This window comes from Aegilops tauschii, chromosome 5 (assembly GCF_002575655.3).
Source record: "Aegilops tauschii subsp. strangulata cultivar AL8/78 chromosome 5, Aet v6.0, whole genome shotgun sequence".
In the NCBI taxonomy this organism is placed as follows: Eukaryota; Viridiplantae; Streptophyta; class Magnoliopsida; order Poales; family Poaceae; genus Aegilops; species Aegilops tauschii.
Window position 1 is genome coordinate 263,125,164 of NC_053039.3, and position 6,854 is coordinate 263,132,017.

Genomic DNA, 6,854 nt, shown 5'->3' on the forward strand with positions numbered 1-6,854 from the left:
TCCGGGGGTATAAGCCATGGTAAAGTTAGAATACAGTAGGTATAATGCAATAACAAAATATGAATGGGTTTGCAGAAGTACTTAAAGTGGTAATTTGCTTTATTATACTAACGGATCTCACGGAGGTTTTGTTAATTTTTCTGTGATTGAAGTTTTCAAGTTTTGGGTGAGATCACGATGGATGAAGGAATAAGGAGTGGCAAGAGCCTAAGCTTGGGATGCCCGAGGCACCCCAAGGTAAAATTCAAGGACTTTCAAGCAACTAAGCTTGGGGATGCCTCGGAAGGCATCCCCTCTTTCTTCTAACGACCATCGGTAAGTTTAGTTGGAGCTATATTTTTATTCGTCACATATCATGAGTTTTGCTTGGAGTGTCTTGTATTATATGAGTCTTTGCTTTGTTTGCTTTTTAGTTTGTCACAATCATCCTTGCTGAACACACTTGTTTAAGAGAGCCACACACATATCATATTTTGTTAGAATACTCTATGTGCTTCACTTAAATCTTTTGAGCTAGGCAGTTGCTCTAGTGCTTCACTTAAATCTTTTTGAGCACGGCGGTGATTATATTTTAAAGAAATACACTCTCATGCTTCAGTTATATTATTTTGAGATTTGAATTTTTTAGGAAATAATTGCACTCTCATGCTTCACTTGTATCTTTTTGTGAGATTGATAATAGCAATGGTAATTTGCACAAGATATGAATTTGGTCCCAAAGTGATGGATATCCAAGGGGGGGTATAATAAAACTTTCATATAGATCACTGGATATGATAAACTTTATTCCTTGCAATAGTTTTTCGATATGGAGATAGTTGATACGTCTCCAACGTATCTATAATGCATGCCAAAATTTTAATGTATGGAAATGATAGCCTCTAACAATAAAAAGGTAACTGAAATACACTTTAGTTGCGATGTAACTTGATAAGAAATATAATAGAAATTTGTATATACTGTCGGATTCTGGGCTATGCAGACCCTGGATAGATTCGAACTCTGGGTGCGTGCGAAGAACTCAACCTCCCCAGTCTGCCTACTCGTCTATCTCACGGCCTAGCTCGATGAACTGGAAGGAAATGGGACTCAACAGTTTACCCAGGTTCGGGCCACCTTGCGGTGTAAAACCCTACTCCTGCTTTGTGGTGGATTGGCCTTGAGGTGGGCTGAGGATGAACTAGTACAGTGGGAACAACCTTAGGAGGTCCGTTCTTGTGTCGATGTGAGCTAGTCAGGATTCCGATCCCCCTTATGGTGGTGGCTAGGCTATATTTATAGTGGCCTTGGTCCTCTTCCCCCAAAATGAAGGCAGGAAGGGATCCCACAACAGCCAAATTCAAAGGGAGACAACTAGTACATCTTATCCTGATGAAAGGTGGTCTTCGCCTGCAAAGCTTCTAGTCGTGACGCCGTGGTGGGCTTGGCGATGACCTCCGTCCTGCCGTCCTGGTGGTCTTGGTCTTGTTGCATGGAAATGGAAACCTTTGGTTGATTCCTCGGGACTCCGCGCCTGCGCTTGCCTCTTTAGCACCAAAGAGGAAACTGCTGCACTGTGCCCGCTGGCGCCTGCCTGGCCTTGGTCGTCATGGCTTGCGTCATCCGAGCCTCACGAGGTGAGGGCTCGCATAGAAATCTTCACTCCTCAGGAGCCATCCTGAGGAGGCCTCTCCTTCTGGAGGTCTTGGCGTCGTCCACCTCGCGTGGCTTGGCCCCTCGCGAGGGTCTTGAGTTGTTGATGCTGAAGGTGGGCCTTACCAGGCCGTCGACGGAGCCACGCCGTGGGCCGCAGGTAGGCAAGTCTGGGTACCCCCATTCCCAGAACATCGATAGTAGCCCCCGGGCCCAAGGCGCGCTTGGACTTGGCTTCGAGGTGAAGCCAAAGGGCAAGGACGAAGCGCCGTGGGCCCCAACCGCCTGCGGCCTTGGTCGATGCGTGGTGCTTGATGGGACATGGGCGTCTCCGCTTCCCCACGCTGCCTCGGCAATCATTTTGGGCTGACAAAAGGTTGGCACCTACCACTGAGCCTTCATTGCCTTCCCTTCGTCTTGCTCCAGATCCCCTTCTCTCACTGCTCCGAGCGCCTCCAGATCCGCCAACCTCTCCCCGGAGTTGCCTCCGATGGTGAGCGGAAAAGCGAAGCCTGCCGCCCCTTCCGCGCGCTCGTCCCCCTCATTCGAGCCGGTCCTCAGTGCATCTACCATCACTGAGGAGAAGCACCTCGCCGTCGTGCTCCCACTGACGGCGAGTAGCGCCAATGAGGAGGGGAGACGGTGCTCCGGATCGGCTCAGACAATCTGGAAACCTTGGGGGAGACCTTCTACCCCTTCTTCCTGCACATCATCTTTGCTGGGCTCGTCCCCCCTTTCTCCAGTTTCTTCTACGCCATCCTCAACCATTACCAGATCCACACCCTTCATCTTCATCCCAACTCCATCCTCCTCTTGTCAATTTTCGCCTTCTATTGCAAGGCGTTTGTGGGGGTGGCACCCTCCGTCGCGCTGTTCCGCCACTTCTTCTACCTCCGGATGGGCAGGGCCCAGTGCTCCGGGTGCGCCTGCTTTATCGTAGCTAATGGCAGCAACACAATCTCAAGGGCCGGGAAGAAGGTGGAGGACTTCCGGCACAAGTGGATCTTCATGGACGCCAAGTGCTCCCACGCTTGGCTGGAGCTGCCGATCGCGTTGTCGGCGAAGTTGGATCGGTGGGCCCACGAGAAGCTCGCCGCCCCCCGGCAGAGCAGTTGCTGGAGAGGATGACGGCGGACCTGAAGGCGGAGAAACTGACTGGGGCCATGATCATCAGGGAGTTCCTGACGCAGCGCCTGGCTCCGCTCTAGGCGTACTCGCGCCCTCTGTGGAGCCTCAAGGGCGCGGAAGACGAACTCCGGCTGCGCCCGGGCGACCTGTCTGATGAGGAGCTGAGCAAGGCTACGCGCACCTTGCTCGAGAAGGACCCGGGTGCCCTCCCGGCGGCCTATCTCCCGTTGTACTGCCGCAATGACGGAGCGCAGGTAGTCGCCGCCATGCCCGTCTTTGACGAGCGGGGGCTCGTGCCGCTGAAACCTTCCTAGCCCCCTATCTCCCCGGTGTCGGTGTCCTCTGGCGAGCACTCCAAGGAGGAGGAGGAGGAGGGGGACTCAGAGGCGGCCTTGGAGGGGGTGGGGGAGACCTCTCCCCCGCGACAGAGCGATCTCCTCCGCGTCCTCTCCGATGACAACGACGCTGGTGAGCACCCGGCCGGGGAATCGCGCGCTCCACCGGGGTCGCCCCGAGGTCCAAGGGCACCCCCCTGAGGAAGCCAGAGCAGGGGACCCCGAAGAAGGGCGGGATGGTGTCGCTTCCCCGGGGCGACGCCTCCACCCTGTTGCCGGCCGCCACCGTCGCAAAGCTGACCACCGCACGCTCGTCCGCTCCTGAGAGCGCGGCGGGGCTCGTGCCCAGGAAGCTCAAAGGCGCCGCGCTCATGGGTAGGAAGAGGGCGTACATCGCCGAGGACCAGTAAGTGCTTCACCTTGTCTTTGCTTTCTTCTCTTGACGCCGTACCCAGACATTTTCCTCCTGATGGCCAGGCTGACATCGGCGACGAAGAGGAAGGAGGAGGCCAGGGCCTCCGAGGCCAAGCGGCATGCGGCGGCCACGGCGACTCCGGTACAGAAAGAAGAGGTCACCTCGCGTCCTCCTGCGACGGGGTCGGCCTCTCGAGGCTTGGGGGACCAGCCTCCAGAGAAAAGCGCCGCCGCGGCTAAGCTGACTCCAGAGGTGCCCGTCCTCAGCGCACCTGCTAGGCGTCCGAGGGCTCCGGAGCCCCCGGCTGTCCTTGCTGCTATTGCTTCGTCAGCCCTGGCGCTGGTGCCGCCTCCTCCCCAAGCCGCCAGGCATGCGGACCATGGTTCTTCTGCCATGCCCGGCGCTCTGGAGGAAGCCTTCTTCGTGCTGGACTGGCTCCAGGCTGATCTTGGGGGCGCCGACCGGTGCATTGCGGCGGACCGCTTGGGGCTGGTCGCGGGGTGGCTCCAGGCCGACTCGTCCATCAAGACAGCCTGGGGCCATGCCGAGGCCGCCACCAAGGAGGGCAGGAAGGTGGCCGGCATGGCCACAGCTGCTCGCGACGCAGCGTTGGCCGACGCAGCAGCCGCCGAGAAGCGCTGCCGCACAACGGAGACCGAGCTGAAGGCCCTCTGTGATGAGCAGGCCGCCCGCGCCCGTCAGCTCGAGGAGCAGAAGGAGAAGTTGAAGACCCAGGAGACCGCGCTCACCGACCGCGGCACCGAGCTGGAACAGGCGGCCCAGGAACAGGCCATGGAGCGCAGTCGCCTGGAGAGGCTAAAGGAGGAGGTGGAGGCGGCCCAGGCGTCCCATACCAAGCTCGTCTCCGAGGAGAAGGCCCGGCTAGAGGCCAGGGAGAAAATCCTTGCCGCGGCTGAGAAGGCGGCCGCCGTGGGGCGCGACGCCTTCATCTCCCTCAAGCAGAGGTCTCGCGTAGCCCTGCAGTCCCTTTATGAGTAAGGGTACGAGAAGCCGCTGGCGACACCGGAGGAGGGCTTCGCCAGACTGCTCCCCAAGATTGCCACGACGCTCGAGGGCATCATCGTCGGAGTGGGCCCCATGGTGGAGGGAGAGGCTCGCGCGCTTTTTACCTCGGTCGCGACGCGCATCTTCAGCCACCTCCATCTTCGGGATCCCAGCTTCGACCTTAGTGCGTTGCTCGAACCTGTGGATCCTGAGCTCCATGATGCTGCCGCCAAGGCCGTGAAGAAGTAGGTGGAGGCCCTGCTATAGAAGTTCCTCTGCGTCGACCCAGCGGCCGCGGCTGACAAGGACGGCGGTGACGTCATCGATGACGGGCCTCCCCAGGTGAGCGATGGTGGTGTCCAAGGCTGAGGAAGAGGCTCGAAGGCGGCGCTTCCCCCTATCTCAATCCTGCAACATTTATCGTGCCTCGTGGAGGCATAATAACTTATGCTTTGAGCTTTTAAGAGACAGTGTGTTTTGTAATAATTTGCTAGGGTTCCGTGATTTCTTTCCGTTCGCTTTAATGTTTTGCGTCGGCAGGGCCCGGCCCTGCGCATACCTCAACCGCCATTGGTCGTCCGGATCACCAGGACGAGACCAAGGGGTGAGGGGCTACGTGACTAGTGAGACTCCTGAGTCGCGATGCTCAAGGGTCCCCCTTGATGTACAACAACCCTCAAGAAGGAGATGCAGGTGTAGGTTTTAGCATTCCGCGTCGGCAGGGCCTGGCCCCGCGCATACCTCAGTCGCCGTTGGGGCGTCCGGATCATCAGGACGAGACCAAGGGGTGAGGGGCTACATGACCAGTGAGGCTCCTGAGTCACGGTGCTCAGGAGTCCCCCTTGACGTACGAATAACCCTCCATACCTATTCTCGCCGAGCTCTCACTCGGGAGGGGCGCGCAAAGACCAGGTCCGAGGGACCTGGTGAGGTGGCGTATGCCAGCCGTGACCTGAGCGTAGCCCCCGTGCCCAACCCCCTGGCGCGACTCTCTCGAGGGGAAAGCGGCATGGTGAGGCTGAGCATCGAGCCTAGTGGCTCCTAAGGTTACTGCAATCGTTAGGTTGCCCTCAGTTGTTTATCCAGCAGTGCGGAGCATGGCGCTTCCGCTCTTGCACGGGCATAGCCGCTCCTAGAAAGTGTCGTCCGCCAGTGCAGAGCATGGGGCTTCCACTGGTACGTGGGTGGGAGCTTGATGTCTACTACACAACTTTATTCTTGTAGACACGTTTTGGGCCTCCAAGCGTAGAGTTTTGTAGGACAGTAGCAATTTTCCCGCAAGCGGATGACCTAAGGTTTATCTGTGACACCCAAGTTTTTATTTGGATTTTTCAAAAGATTTTATTTGACTTGAAGGGAGTGATTTAAAAAAAAAAATTCTTCAAGAGAACTCTCACTCTCAAATGTTTTTCTTTATGGCAAAAATTTTATTTGGATTCACCCAAGATCTGCCTTTGACCTGGGGAGTTCTTGCTCTTCATTTGGGCTCAAGACAAAATGTTTTTCATTTGAGAGAATAACTTTTGAAAACCTTTTCTTGAATTTGCACTATGGCTTTTGGAAAGTACTTTGCCACTTTCAACTATTTCCTTCTTGCCATGAAATAAGTGCAAATCCTCTCTCCTAACCCTTCCCTCACCTCTGGATCATGATTTGCATCAAATCCAGCAAGTTGAACCTCCCCATGTATTTATTTCCATTCAAATTTCATTCAAATATTTTCTGCCTTCTATTCTACCTCTTGGAGATTTACAAAGGAACCCCTTTTTCTGTTTTGATTTTTGGCCCCAAACTTCTTTCCCCTCCTAGTCCTTTGAACCCTCAACCTAGAACCATGAAGATCCACTGGTCTCCAGTTCAAAATTTTCAAACTACATCAGCTGCAAGTTTGGACCAGATTTGCCAAATTTGGTGAAATTCATTCAAAACCTTCTCCAAAAATTCCAAGTAAATTCATGCAGCCCCTGGGTGCTTTGAGTGATCATCTCACCAAGTTACAGCTCCAGAAAAATTTATCTCTTTACCAAAACCTACTGTCGAACACCTGCAATGCTTGGTCACTGTCAAGATTCAGTAAGTTCAGAGTTCAGTCAAGTGGCTGCTGTCGTTTTCTTCAGAAACGGGCGTCGATCTCGCCAGTACCCTCGCGTCGCCTTGCTCCTCGTCCTCGCCCTCTCGTTCCTGCACCGCACGAGTGCCTGGCATCTTGCGGGCGTCGGCGACGAGCAGCAGAAGGTGCGCCGCCCCGTGACCGACGCCGGCGGCGGCTTTGCGGACGCCAGCGGGAGACACGGCGCCGCCGACTCCACCCAGCGCCGCCCAAACCACCGGAGCCCGCC